The sequence below is a fragment of the Haliotis cracherodii genome, unplaced genomic scaffold (assembly GCF_022045235.1).
Source record: "Haliotis cracherodii isolate W230 unplaced genomic scaffold, xgHalCrac1.p SCAF_19, whole genome shotgun sequence".
Taxonomy (NCBI): Eukaryota; Metazoa; Mollusca; class Gastropoda; order Lepetellida; family Haliotidae; genus Haliotis; species Haliotis cracherodii.
The window spans coordinates 18,515,575-18,531,928 of record NW_027266274.1 but is presented as its reverse complement, the minus strand read 5'-3'; the positions used below and the strand labels follow the sequence as shown (position 1 = coordinate 18,531,928).

Genomic DNA, 16,354 nt, shown 5'->3' with positions numbered 1-16,354 from the left:
GTCGCTATATAAGTGCAATAATCTTGGACGCGACGTTAATCCCATTTCACTTCACCTTTGTCATTTGCGCTTCTTAGCAACACCCCTCAATCCATTGCAATTGTGTCAATGTAATGCAATTCTAGAATGATCAGATCATGGCAGCATTGATAGTCTAGTTACAAGGGCACGCAGAGGATTTGTTGACAAATTGCAAGCGGAAAAGAGATTTGCTGAATGTAATTTGTAGAAGAATCTTGTGTCTATATGCTTCGTGTGGCATTTGGCTTTGACTTGATGAAGAAGACATTGCTATATTCTCACCAACAAAGGCGTGTGTTAAAACACATCTCATCTCAAAACAAATCTCATGTGAGTATATATATATAGACGGTCTCGTACAATGGGTGCATCTGTTAACAGGTGTGTCTTTTGATTTTGGGAAAGGTTTTGTTGCTTTATTTACATAGTGCAACACAGTAGCAGATATTGCGCTCTGCTGAAGCTTCAGGATCTTAGAGCATAGTTACTGTAGCTGCTGTACCAACTGTACCTGCACATCTGTTGCCGTCTTGCGTCATGAGGCAGAACATTCGTTAACCTCCGACCTTATATTTCATATCCATCTCGTAGTTAATGATTAACTCTGTTGTCATATATCCTGAGACCATGTGGTTCGGACATGTCTGTAATAATTACTGTCAATGACTATACCGCCGTGATATTGCTGGAATGTTGCTAAAAGTGGCGTCAAACCTAACTCACTCACTCACTCACTCTAGAACTAGACTTGAAATGGGCCCGAACCCATGGAACATTACTCCCTGTTAAGCCATGAATATATTGATAATGTGTCATGTTAATTTACCTTAAATGTATACTAATCCAAGGATAAATCATGGCAGGAGAAATTGAGTTTTCCTTTGTATCTGCATTTTGTCCACCAGTCCAGCACGACAAAATTCAATATTAAAAACACAGAGAACAGCTCATTTAATCATTGTCTGATTCAATATCTTCATTGCAGTTGATCTGATTTGGGAATTAGTCAAATATTCTCGACATATTGATATCGACTTTGACGATATCACAAGTTATGAGTACTTACTAGCATTAAAAGCTTGTAATCTGAAAATATACGTAAATCGTAAATTGGATTAAATTAATTATTAACTCATCAAGATGTGAGCTGCAGACTGTATGGTAAAGGTGGATTTTGACCTCCCGCCAGCGTGTAGCGTTGTCCCCGATCTGGTAGAGGAGGTCAGCCAACCCTGGGAACGTCGTCGTTTTGTAGTAGTTGGCGCTGCTGGGGGAGAGCAACACGTGCCTGGAACACAAGCAGGGTCAGACGTAGACATGACATTACAATCAGAACATAAAAAATGACAATGGTCTATAGGAACACGGACAAATACAGATGACTTTACAATCAGAACATAATGACAATGAATGAAGGTTTGTGTGTTGTTTAACGCCGCACTCAGCAATAGTCTAGCTATATGACGGCGGTCTGTAAATAATCGAGACTGGACCAGACAATCCATTGATTGATATCATGAGCATCGATCCACGCAATCGGAAGGCAATGACATGCATCAACTAAGTCAACGAGTCTGACCACCCGATCCCGTTAGTCGCCCCTTACGACAAGCATAGTCGCCTTTTACGGCAAGCATTGGTAGCTGAAGACCTATTCTACCCCGTCTCTTCACGGGTATAACGACAATGACTTATGGGAACACGGAAAAAAATATGGTATGGACATGACTTCAAAATCAGAACATGAAAATGGTTTATATGAACTAAAACAGATATTGCGCAATGACGTAACAATCAGAACATAATGACAATGATCTAAAGGAACACGGACAAGAACAGATGGACATGACATCACAGTCTGAACAACCAAATTAGAACAGAATCAATAACAAAAAGTTTTAACAGTACGTCACAAGCAGAACAGTGATAATGAAATATAGGAACACAGGCAAGAACACTTATCATGGATATGACAATGGTGTCAATTCACCACAATCCCATTGCAATGCCATAACACAGAACACAAGTCGTACACAACAATCTAATTTTGTGTTTTGTTTCATCCTCGGCATTTTAGTTGTATGATCATTAAGGTAATTAATTTGTGTGAGAAAACTATGAATTGAAAATGTAATTACCAAGTGATATACGTTGTATCATTGTTCATTAGTTATTGTTGTCTCTGGGATATATATCATTACTTCGAGGGAGACCTTACCGGTAGAGTGCTTTCCAAATATAAATTTGATTGTTTATATTTCAGTTACTTGAATATATTTCCTATCGGTTTGGCAATGAAGCTGGATGTCCGCTGACGATCCGATCGAGCATCCGGTTTGGCACGACACGCTAACAATGACATTAACGTGTTCTTCTCTCAGTTGTACTTAATTGCCTAATAAAAGTCACATCGCATCACTCACGCACTGATACAGTGACATATACGTGTTCTTCTCTCACTTGTACTTAATTGCCTAATAAAAATCACATCGCATCACTCACGCACTGATACAGTGACATATACATGTTCTTCTCTCACTTGTACTTAATTGCCTAATAAAAATCACATCGCATCACTCACGCACTGATACAGTGACATATACGTGTTCTTCTCTCACTTGTACTTAATTGCCTAAAGAAAATCACATCGCATCACTCACGCACTGATACAGTGACATATTCAATGTACGTGTTCTTCACTCACTTGTACTCCTTCCTGCTGGGGAGCCCTGTGTGGACTTGAAACGCCTTCTCCAGCGTCATCAGCTTGTCGTTGACACCACGGACAGCTATAGGGCTGAAACACGACCGAATTTTTATGTCCCCCAGTTACCAATGTAACTTGCCATCCTTCATAGTCCCGCCAAGTCTGTAGGTGATGTTGAGTGATACACTTACTTGTCATCCTTCATAGTCCCGCCAAGTCTGTAGGTGATGTTGAGCGATGCACTTACTTGTCATCCTTCATAGTCCCGCAAAGTCTGTAGGTGATGTTGAGTGATACACTCACTTGCCATCCTTCATAGTCCCGCCAAGTCTGTAGGTGTATGTTGAGTGATACACTTACTTGCCATCCTTCATAGTCCCGCCAAGTCTGTAGGAGATGTTGTGTGCTACACTTACTTGCCATCCTTCATAGTCCCGCCAAGTCTGTAGGTGATGTTGAGTGATACACTTACTTGTCATCCTTCATACTCCTGCCAAGTCTGTAGGAGATGTTGAGTAATACACTTACTTGCCATCCTTCATAGTCCCGCCAAGTCTGTAGGAGATGTTGAGTGATACACTTACTTGCCATCCTTCATACTCCCGCCAAGTCTGTAGGTGATGTTGAGTGATACACTTACTTGTCATCCTTCATACTCCTGCCAAGTCTGTAGGAGATGTTGAGTAATACACTTACTTGCCATCCTTCATAGTCCCGCCAAGTCTGTAGGTGATGTTGAGTGATACACTTACTTGCCATCCTTCATACTCCTGCCAAGTCTGTAGGAGATGTTGAGTAATACACTTACTTACCATCCTTCATACTCTCGCCAAGTCTGTAGGAGATGTTGAGTGATACACTTACTTGTCATCCTTCATAGTCCCGCCAAGTCTGTAGGAGATGTTGAGTGATACACTCACTAGCCATCCTTCATAGTCCCGCCAAGTCTGTAGGTGATGTTGAGTGATACACTTACTTGTCATCCTTCATAGTCCCGCCAAGTCTGTAGGTGATGTTGAGTAATACACTTACTTGTCATCCTTCATACTCCCGCCAAGTCTGTAGGTGATGTTGAGTGATACACTTACTTGCCATCCTTCATAGTCCCGCCAAGTCTGTAGGTGATGTTGAGTAATACACTTACTTGTCATCCTTCATAGTCCCGCCAAGTCTGTAGGTGATGTTGAGTGATACACTTACTTGTCATCCTTCATAGTCCCGCCAAGTCTGTAGGTGATGTTGAGTCCTCCCTGCCAGTCAGCTGGAGCTGTATCTCCCTCCATCTCCCTTTCAGACAAAAGACATAACAAATCATGTATCAGTTGCCACTTACATCAGCTGTTCGAATTGTTTTACGTCCCTTGAATGTTTGTCGTATACAACAAGAATTGCTTCTACTTGAAGAGACAAGAGCTGCTGGTACCTGAGCAGCATGTAGGCGTCGCTGTAGCCGATGGGGTGGCAGGGGATTTGGGGGAGGTTCATCTTCAGCTCCTCGTCATTCATCCGTGCCGTGTACCCTGCGGGAGAGGTCGTAAAATCCTTAACCGAGACTCATGCAATTTGATTTCTTTGCAAAGAACCAGGTGCAAACGTTTGGTTTTCCAAGAACAAACCTTTGAAAATGATGTGTTATCAGATTAACGAAAACCATGACATTCAATTTAAGCTTCTGATTGCTTGCTAACTTCATAAGAGACTATTTTTGCGTTCACCAATCCCTCTCCTCAACAACTTCTTCTCAAATCCCTGACGGGTGGCCCAGTCGACTAAGACGCCGCGATTCGCTATGCAGAGTTGCGTCCCCTAGACACGCCAGAAACCTATGATTGTGGGTTGGAATCCCGGTTCGCACCGATTATGTTTCTAGGTTTGTCAGCACCATACCCGTGCTCGTGGGTTTCACCGAAGTGGTAAACGTCTGAGACCTGCATCAGCTAGGGCTTTCCTCCCACATTAAGCTGACATGCCGTGATATAACTGGAATACTGTTAAAACCGGCGTTAAACCCAACTCACTCACTCACTCAAGTCCCTGACATATTAAAGACTATAAATACGTCAAATACTACTCAATATGCTAAGGATCAAAACGTTGATACTGATTCATGGTTAATAGTGTGTAATGAAACAAGGCTGCCCATCAATCACATACATGTATATTTCGAGAGATAGGCCTTTAAGAAAATTGACACTCCGACAGATATTTTTCAAATACTGTATTTTCATGTTTTTAATAAAGTGCTCACGTGATTTGATACATTCGCGAGGTAAAATCCGTTATGTTACAATATTTTTCTTGATCGTCGAGACTGGGAGCCGCCATTTTGTTTGAAGCAAATGCAAGTGACATGAGAGGTGGAATCTGATTGGTCAATAGGAAGGGCATAGCAGGGACATAGCTCGAAATAGCCACTGGTGGGCGCTACGACCGAGCCCAGAAATTCCAGCCCAGTTTGGCAAGGGTGGAAACTGGACGTTTAGAGTCTAACGGGATCGGTTAGTCAGGCTCGCTGACTTGGTAGATGCATGTCAGCGAAACCCAGTTTGCATAGATCGATGCTCCTGATAACACTGGATTGTCTGGTCCAGACCCGATTATTTACAGACCGCTGGAACATAACTGGAATATTGCTCAGTGCTGCGTTAAACAACAAACAAACACACACGTATCCTACTGGTGCAAGACTGGTTCACGTGAAGCTTCAATTACACTTTAAGAAGACGTACATGTGGCTGGATATCCCGGTGTAGCCTGGTCGCCTTAAATCAGGACAATGTTCCCCCTTTGAACCCCGGTAGGGGGAAGCCACATGCTCTCAGGATAGAAGTTGTCTCCCTTGGCAAAATCACCCGGATCCATGAAGAGGATGATTCCAACGGCGCCATATTGATGAGCGAAGTTGACCTGACAAAACATGTAATGCATATTAAACATGTCTTTGCTCCAAAGAAACAGTGCAAATGAGTTATTTCATTCACTCGCTCTGGTAATCATGGTCTGTGATAAAGGTCTTCCTTTCACCCGAGAGTTTGCCTGGGTTTTTTCTGTAGTGGTCTGTGCTGTTTCTCGTAACAGCCTATACAGGTATCTGGTCCCACAGCAAGGCACCGCAATTCACAGTACAAAGTTATGTTAGTAAGGCGAGTCAGACCGCTGACTGTGGGTTCGAATCCTCGATTCGCCTCGAATATCATTCTTGGTTTGTTAGCATCAAAGCTGTTCTGGACCTATGTCACTTCGGGCTTTCCTCCCACATTGGTGAGAGAGTATGATTTTACGTCGCTTTCATAACTATTTAAGAAATATGACCGTGAGAAACAGGTTCCACACATTGTAACCATGTTAGGAATGGAACCCGAGTCGTGTCTGACGTTAATCTGTCACGAATTCGTGTAACTGATTAAAAGCGGGTTACTCCCAGCTCACTAGCACCAAAGATACTCATCGTACCTTATTTCCTCGAAATATCTTTCCGTACCGGGCAATGACGATCTTCCCCGAAACATTCACACCTTGTCGTGTGAGGTTCTCAAAGTCGACATCTCGGGCGTAGTTGGCATATACAAGTTCTGCCTGAAGGACCAGTATCACATTATTAATATTATAAATCTTCGTTGGGTAGGTTGTGCACTTAGAGGTCGGAGTATAAGGTAAGGAGAAGATATATGGAAGAACTTCTTTACAGCAATGTACTCCGTGAAACTTGGGGTAATTTGGGTCAGTGGTAAAGTGTTGCTTGGTAGAACAGATATTGTGAACTGAATCATTTCACACAGTACAACCGCTCCCCCAGAACAGCTGGTGCATCAGATAATGCATCACGAGGAAAACCGAGAAATCCCCCACCCCCTCCCACACACTAAATCAGCAGCCCTTCTCTAAATGAGCCATAAAATGTGGAGACTATTGTAGAAACAAACCAACACTGATGTACTTTTCAAGATTTCAAGAGAAATAATACCTTATGTATTCAAAACACCATCAAAACCACTGGAAAACAGCCATCTAACCAACAGGAAGAACCCTATGCATCGGGACCATTGTGCAACATTTCGTATAATCCTGGACATGCTTATATTGGCGAAACATCAAGGAACCTAAAACCCCGAATTAAAGAACGTGAGTGCTCAGTTTCCATGGTTGACTCTAAGTCAGCTTCATCAGACCATATATGTGACACCCCCGTTACAACCAACCCTCAAAAATTCAAAATCAGAAAACTACAAGAAGCAATCCACATCACAATACTCCAACCACCAATCTACCAGTGAGTGAGTGAGTATGGTTTTACGCCGCTTTTAGCAATATTCCAGCAATATCACGGCGGGGGACACCACAAATGGGCTTCACACATTGTACCCATGTCGGGAATCGAACCCAGTTCTTCGGCGAGACGAGCGAACGCTTTAACCACTAGGCTACCCGACCGCCCCACCAATCTACCAACCGTGACCAAGGCTATTACATACCTCCTGCTTACCAGCCATTTGTCGTAATCCTCCTGTCAACACTACTGGCTTCACTTGTTGGGATTGTTTACATTATGTGCACATAACAGGCTTCTCTTCTCCATCGTAACCGAACCCAATCTACTCTACTGTATGAACTCTACCTCATACTTGTTTATACGCTTATGATCCATACTCTGTACAGCACTTGCTTGATAACCGTGTTAGAACAGGCACAGAAAAGTCGACTTAATTGTGAGAAAGGAGTTGCTCAGAAATGTGTCATCCTTGCTTCCATCCAACAGCTGAGGTTAATCGAATATATTCAAATTGACATGGAAGACAGTTTATTTCGTGACATAACTCTGCATCACACATCGCTGAGTTGGTAAGCGAGCAAATTGACCTTTCTGAATTCTTTTGTTACCCATGACCACACTGAGTGTGCAACACCAAATCAGAATCAGTTGTCCAGCCAGCGCACAGTGTGAAAACCTGGCAGATGTAATTTGATGATATTGTATAAGATAAAGCTGTTTTTTAAATGTACATCCATCCAGTAATGTACTGGACCATGTTTTTCAATAGTTAGTCAGGTATTTCTAAAATGATGACTTTTGCTGAATGTGACTGAAGACATGTTCAAGTAGATGGCATTTGGTTCGGAACTTGGGTTGGTGTGTTCCGCTTCTTGTACTTGGAAAAGGAGCTGGCTAAGCTAGCCAAACTTTATGATTTTATTACTGTTGGATGGCCAGGCTGTGCATACGTGTGTATGACATTCCTGGGTGATTTAACAAAAATACAACGTTACTATAGAATTCTATAGAAAACAATTGGTTGTATGTAACCTTGAGATTACCTCTGAAAGTGATATAACTTTGTGGGAACGTTATTCCCGCATTTAACAATATTTCGCCATACGGCTGCACGACATGTATGTGTCACCTCCGGTTGTCCCTTAGGAGAGAAGGCGTTGTATGGTTGAACTGCTTCGGGTGTGTCTCCTCGTCGTAGAAGGCGATCTCTCTCGGCGTTGACTGGAACAACACACTGCTGTCTGATGCAATAAGGCTTGCCTGGAAGCAGTCAGAAGTAGACATATTGTCCTTACAACATGCATGATTTTCAGGCATCCCTTCACATGGCACCCGTGAACATCCGGGGTAGAATAGGTCTTCAGCAACCCATGATTGCCGTAAAAGGCGACCATACTTGTCGTAAGAGGCTACTTACGGGATCGGGTGGACAGGCTCGCTGACTTGGTTGATGCATGTCATCGTATCCCAATTGCATGGATCGATGCGCATGATACTAATCACTGGATTGTCTTATCCAGACTCGATTATTTACAGACTGCCGTCATATAGCTGGAATATTTCTGACAGCGGCGTTAAACAACAAACAACCAACCAACCATTCACATGGTCTGATCCCAATATGTAGGAGCGATTCACTGCAGTCACCTCCCTCACCTTGGTCTAGACATAGTATTTAATACCTTGGTGAAAACTTATTCACTGCCTCTCTGTGACGACAGTAATCATCAAATGCTAAATTGGCATACATCATAAAAAATGACAAGTAGTGTTTGTTTGTTGTTTAACGGCGCAGTCAGCAATATATGAGCTGTTTGACTGCGATCTGTAAATAATCGAATCAGACAGTCCAGTGATTAACATATGAGAATCGATCCACTGAAATTGGGATACGATGACATGTATTAACCAAGTCAGCGAGCCTGATCAGCCAATCCCGTTAGTCGTCTTCTACGACAAGCATAGTCGCCTTGAACAAGTAGTGCAAGACACTATTATGATGTTATTTAACGTACGTGAATTAAAAAAGCCGAGGTTAGTCCTCTTTAAAACGGATAGAAGAAGGTCCCTTTATCTATTCGAACTCTGAGTCAAAGGGAATATTGTACTATCTATAGTTTTATCAAGATGTATCGCTGGATGTGGATTTTATATACATATATCGAAGATGTTCCATAACATATGTAACGTAGACTTACCGTGTTGTTGTGATCGTCATCCGGGTATGACAGAAGTACGTTATACGGCACCATATGAACGTCATATCCTTGTTCGAGCCACTGATCCCTGACGTACTCTGCCGTACGGAAATTACCCGGCATGCCAGCCAGATGTGGCCAGACAATACCACTGTGCAGTCTTCTAATTCACACATTTTCCCTCCGATAGTACGTGAAAACGAGTGAAGTGATGTGAGATGGGGTTTAACGTCGCATCCAAGATTATTGCACTTATAGAGCGACATGCAGGCACGTGTGCGCATGTGGCTGCTTGTACTAGTCCGGACTGATGCCGATTTTATAGTGCCAGCCTATTAAGATACCATAACATTTACTTAGTCGTTCAGATACACTCTTCAAGAAAATTGCGATTTTTAGTAAATTTATTGTACCTAATAAAGTCGACATATTTAATTTAATATCATAGATACAAATATGAAATTTAGGCACTCGATAGTCACATGTTGTTGTTGTACAATGGCATTGACAACCGTTCATTGTCATGTCACATAAGGCCACAAGGTTGCGCTGAACTCAGTATCTCGTGTGACCACCCCGTCTGATCAGGCTCGCTGACTTGGTTGATGCATGTCATCGTATCTCAATTGCGTGGATCGATGCTCATGATGTCAATCACTGGATTGTCTGGTCTAGATTCGATTATCTACAGACCGCCGTCATACTGCTGTTATACTGATGAGTGCGGCGTTAAATAACAAACACACATCTGAATGTAACTCATCACCGGAGATGTATGTCGATGTTTGCAGGGTCGATGTCTCTGATGAGTCTCTCACTGACACCAGCGTCAGCAGCACGCATAGTTTGAGTAGCATCCTATCCGGCTCCGGTCCATGTTCAGTCGTAGTTCTCGCCGGAGCATATAGCCCAATGAGTAGGCCAGTGACAAAAGCCACGACCCCTGCCACCGCGGCCAAAAGAACCCAACGTTTTCCCACAGTCTGCATGGCTGATTAATGGAAAGGTTACCGAAAATATCACATGATTCATGGTTAAACAATCATCAGAGAGTGGTGCAAAAAGTATATGAGATGCACTGCCCCCATAACACAAATAAAAGCGATAAACACTTTCCACATTCATAAATAATATCGATTGTACCACCCCGATGATATCATGAGCATGTGTTTATGAAACACGGTCATATAGTGGTTTATGACACACTGTCAAATAAAGATGATACCAGGTTTTCTCAAAGCTATTTGCAAGTTTAGTCGAATACGATAACTGCATATATTTGCATATACTTCTGATGGTCAAGGTGATGAACGATGAAATGGAAAACAGTCCTGAATATATGTGACAACGAGAAGAAAAAGACCTACTGTGGTATTTGGCGGAGACTCTCGATATGATATGAAGCATTGTTCAACACCGACGTCGGTGAAACTGGTTTGTTTGCATCAGCGTTATGCTAACACATCTCTGTGTACATTAACGTACAGACAGTTTGATGTCAAACAACACCTCAGGTTGAGCAAGCATAAGTAGGGCCTCTATTAGACGGAAAATACAGCAGCTTTGAATCAGGACGTGCGGATACATATGGTCCAGTAACCAGATGCTCTCCAAACACTGGACTACATATTAGGTAGAGAGAAAGTAATACCTTTCGGACAAAAGCATTCCTGTGGAGCGTGGAGCACCAACAAAAGCATTCCTGTAGAGCATAGAATTTCCAACAAATTCCTGTGGAGCATGGAATTTCCAACAAAAGCATTCCTGTGGAGCAAAGAATTTCCAACAAAAGCATTCCTGTTACCTTCCGGACAAAAGCAGTCCTGTGGAGCGTGGAATTTCCAACAAAGCATTCCTGTGGAGCAAGGAATTTCCAACAAAAACAGTCCTGTGGAGCATAGAATTTCCCACAAAAGCATTCGCGTGGAGCGTCGAATTTCCAACAAAAGCATTCCTGTGGAGTGTTGAATTTCCATCAAAAGCATTCCTGTGGAGCAGCATTCCTATGGATCGTAGAGTAAATAAACAAACAAAAGCATTCTTGTGAAGCATACGACAGAGGCCAGTCAATACCTACCACACAATAGAAGTTAACAATAACATTCCAGGATCAACGTTTCATCCACTCATAGAATGTATGGTGAATACTCAGTAACCAATGACACGCTAAAGGAAGTCAAAGTACACCAATGAAATTCAACTTTATGGAAGTTAAGCAGTGTTTAACTGTTGAAGCTTTCATTCGAGCTTAAACAGCGATCTTGTCAACAAGACGAAATCTTCACGCCAGTATACATCTTGAATCTGATCATGGGAACCCGAACAACTGACAAGTATGTATTTTTTTACACCAGAACTTCAGTGTTAAGTCAACATTTTTCTACTGAGATTGTTATCGAAGGAATAGCATTTAATTGTGCTGAGCAGTATTACATGTATAAAAAAGCTTGTATGTTCAGAGATTGGGAAACTGCGCATAAGATTTTAAAGTGTTTTTCTGCTGCTGAACAAAGACGTTTAGGTAGAAGTGTGAGATGTTTTAATCAACGCCAATGGGATGTTATGAGTTCCATTGTGGTGTATGCAGCATCTTCAGCTAAATTCACACAGTCTGTTTTTCTGAAGAAACAACTGGTAGACACTTTTCCCAAGATCTTGGTAGAAGCGAGTTCATATGATCGTGTGTGGGGTATGGGTCTATCACTGCATGACCCTAATATTCTTAATCCATCTAAATGGAAAGGCAGTAATAGACTTGGTCAGATCTTAATGATGGTTAGAAATGAAATAATGAACACAGTGCCAAGTGAAAACTGATGGCTTTAAATGTGTTACAGTGATGTAACTTGCTATTTTGAACAGAGGGAAGAAAACTACATTCTACTCGTGGAAGCAGGTCATGCGGATGCCACACACTCTAAATGAGCCAGTCATAACACGATCGCCTGAGTGGTTTCAAGATAGGGAAGAATGCCCAAAAGATGCAAAGAGAAAATTTAAAGATTAATACAAGACAACAAAGAGAGTCATTATCAAGAAGATGAAAACCTTACCACTCAACGCTGATGAAGTAGATATGGCTACAAAACTGAAACAAGCAGAGGATCTTCTCACGTTGAGTTACTCTTTAGAAGTGAGTATAATGATCAGCCAGCTCGTGTGTGAAATGTGTATTCCTTGTTTGTTTAATGAAGAAGGTGATCCAATCTTTTTGGGAGAACATTCTTGTTGCATGTCGGAGCTGGAGCAGGTGAATAAATACTTCAACGTGGCACTTGAGAATACGGACAATGAACCGGTAATAGGAAAATGGATGAAACTTGTGACTGATGATCCTCATCTGTGCTCAATGCCTGCTTTCCATTTAGTACCTTACCAGTGTACGGACTATCATGACAATACATTCAAATCACCTGAATGGGTGACTGGTTTGAAGCAATGCGTTGTAAAAATGTTGAAGTTGCAAAAACGCTTGTAGACTGTTTCCATGTCATATTATTTTATCAGTACCAAAATGAAATGTGTGTGTGTACTTTAGCAATATTCACACTATGAATAAAACATAAATTATGCTTACATCTTTGTCTGTCTTCTTTTGATAGTTATCAAATGGTTGTTCTTTAATAGGTGTCTGTTTACAGTGCTTCTCTCATTTCAACATGAAGCCACAACAGAGAAAGGTGCTGACAAAGAAAACAGGAGAAGATGTTAGAAAGTTACTATTTTATGGTCCTGAGAAACTTCATAGCGTTCTGAAATTAGCTCGTCAACCAGATCTCAGACTGAGCACTGTGAAACGTTTTCTGAACAAACAGGACGCCTACAGTTTACACAAGCCACCCAAACAGAGATTCAAAAGGCTGAGAGTTCGAGTGAATTCTATAAATGAAATGTTTGATGTAGATTTGACCGACATGACTCGTTACAGCAAGGTGAATAATGGCGTGCGTTATTTACTGGTGGCTATTGACATACCAAGTAGGTTTGCTTTCGCCCTGCCTTTAACAAATAAGAGACCAGAGACAGTACTGACAGCTTTCAAAGAAATAATTCAGGAACGAAATCCAATGAAAGTGCGTGTGGATGGTGATCAGAGTTTAAAGGAGTATTTAAAGATTTTTTAGAAAAACACAATATCACTCTGACTGTTGCACATAATGAAAATATCAAAAGTAATTATGTGGAACGATTCAACAGAACACTTAAATCACTTATTACACGTTACTTGACCCATAATAACACCAAGTATTATTTAGATGCACTGCCCAAGCTCCAAACACAACAGGTCAAAGGCATTTGTATTTAAAGTAGGGGATCTTGTTCGCATTCCATACCTCTGGAGACCTTTCAGTAAGGAACTTGATCTGAAGTGGACTCAAGAGCTGTTTAAGGTGACTAGACGATACAAGAGACAAGAGATAGCACAGTATAAGATCAAAGACTTTCATGATAAACTGATAGAAGGTACGTTTTATGTCAACGAGTTACAAAAGGTGGAGAAAAAGGAAAATGTCTTGTGGCAGGTAGAAAAGATTTTAAAGAGAAAACGTGTGAAAGGGAAGACCTACCTGTTAGTGAGGTGGTTGGCATGGGTTGGCCGAGTTCCTTCGATTCTTATGTGGAGGAAAGTGAACTGAAAGATATCTGATGGAAAGGTACATATTTCTGAAAAGCTCAGACTCCAAACAATCTGATTTTAACGAGAATACGCCTTATCATTTTCGTGTCAAACTAAATCAAAGGTTGAATTTTGATGGATTCTGTGTTGTGTCTTTAACGGAGATTAATTTTGGTAAACTTGACATCACCAACATGAATGATCCATGTGTGGACGTGTTATGCAATCTGTGTGATAGTTCTTTGGCAGGTGAACAGCAGTTGCCTTTATTGAGACGGCTTGATCTCAGACAAGGTCCTTACTATAGCTTTGCCTATGAATACAATATTACGATTAAAGTCAAAGAATCTCCACACATAGAGGTGCGTATAAAGGCCAGTAACGGCATGTCGCACTCATTTCTAAAGGAAGTGACATATGTGACACTGCACTTGAGACGGGTATCCCTTCGTTGATTAACCATGAAGTCCACACCTTTGTATGTCCCCGATTATGTCAAATGGACCCACTATTTCAAGAAACACATGAAAGGAACATCTGCCTTAGTGAATGGTAAACCACAGGTGAAAGTGATCCCGACACGACTTCAAGTGAAGACTGAAGAACCCAAGATCAAACTGGAAGTAACATCAGAGACGCAGAATATTGTTGAGAGAGCCAATGCCAAAGAAAAGCGACAGAAATCTTTAAAACGAGCTGCAGGTGACCAAATCACCACTCCAAAGAAGATCCGTCAGACAGATAACATTCCATCAAAGACCGCTAAGGTTCTCCAGTGTACCCCTGTTCGAGAAAACGACGTTTTCAGTTAATCATGTCACTATTGAATGATAAAGACTTTGAGGAACTGATACCGCCCTCTCTCAATCTGTTTATTTTACCACCATACCAGACCAGCATCCATCAACATTATTTTGATGAAGTGTGACCACTCAGTCAAATCAATGTTTCTTCACCATTGGAATTTCAAGTAACGAATGCTGGAAGTGATTACATTGACCGGAACCGTACCCGCCTACATGTGAAGCTCAAGGTGAAACATACATATTGCACTGATCTTGATGACAAGGAACATATTGTCCCTGTCAACTTGTTTCTGCAGGCCTTCTTTTCCCAGGTGTCAGTGTATCTGCAGAATCAGTTGGTATCTTCCACAAACAACCATTATGCTTACAAGAGCATGATGAAAACTCTACTCAACTATGGAACAGAAGCTAAAACTTCACAGCTGTCATCTCAACTCTTCTACAAAGATGTGTCTGAATCCAACAATGATGTGGAATCGACTGATCCCTACACTGGTCTCAATACAGGAGTGCAATCTTGTGGCGGCTTCATTAATACTAGTAAAGTCTTGACCATGCCGGGGCCATTGTATGAAGATATCTTTCACATGAACAGACATTTAGTCAATAGAGTGGATTTGACAGTGAAGCTGTATCGCTCCTCGTCCCAGTTCTGTTTGATGAGTGGCAAAACAGGTCAAGATTACAAGGTGGAAATTCTGGATACCTACCTGAAGGTGTGTAAACTGAAAGTCAATCCAGCTCTTATTTTGGCACACAACACCTTGTTTCAAGACAGCAATGCTCTGTATCCTTACACTAAAAGCGAAGTCAAGGTGACAAGCATCCCCACCACTCAACTGACACATACCATTGACAATCTGTCGAATCCTATGGCTAATCGTTACATTGTAGGCTTTGTACTCAGCAACAGCTTGAATGGATCTTACACTGGTAACCCCTACAACTTCCAATCTAGTATGGTGAAAAACATCAGCCTGTACATCAATGGTGCCAGTGTCCCTGGACGTCCCATGCAGGCAGATGGCGTTGAGTCCTATGTGCAGATGTTCGATGGGATGTGTCTGTGGAAAGAAAATACAGGAAACGGAATCACTCGGAGCGACTTTTTGCTCGGGAGTGCCCTGTTCGTCTTCGACATTGATAAAGTATGCAGTGAATCCGACTATCTGAATCTGTTGAAATCTGGTAGCACCCGACTAGAAATCGAGTTCAAATCCGCCCTCACCGAAACACTCAGTTGTGTTGTTCTGAGTGAAAGAAATTCCCTCATCGAAATTGACAAGACCAGGAACGTGTTAGAGAAGTAAAAAACATGAAAGCCTCTGACCTTGCATGTGCTATTCAAAGTGACTCCATCTTAAAGTACCATGTCTTAGGTGTGTTTGACAAAGATACTTTACCTGTGCTAACTAGAGTCATGCTTGCACGTGGAGTGGATCTCATTGTCAATACTGAACCATCTGGAAGACCGGGTCGTCACTGGGTGGCTATGTACTTCAAAGGAAATACAGGGGAACTGTTTGACAGTCTGGGTGAGCCAGTGAATTCCGTTTTTGACTTGTACTTAAAAACCTATGTCAATCAATACCAGCACAACAGAAGACAGTTACAGTCCTGATCATCCAACCTTTGTGGACATTATTGTTTATATCATTTGTTGTATAAATGCAAAACAGAACTTACCCTTCAAACCCTTGTGCAGATATTTGATGTGCAAGTCCGTTTTAACAA

The 16,354-nt window shown here is 41.7% G+C and overlaps 2 pseudogenes; one reads left to right on the top strand and one right to left on the bottom strand.

Annotated features, from left to right (window-relative positions):
- Window positions 1-1,148: 1,148 nt before the first annotated feature.
- Window positions 1,149-10,185, bottom strand: LOC139466634 (glutamate carboxypeptidase 2-like; annotated as a pseudogene).
- Window positions 10,186-11,506: 1,321 nt separating this feature from the next.
- On the top strand, window positions 11,507-12,674 carry LOC139466607 (uncharacterized; annotated as a pseudogene).
- The last annotated feature ends 3,680 nt before the right edge of the window (window positions 12,675-16,354 follow it).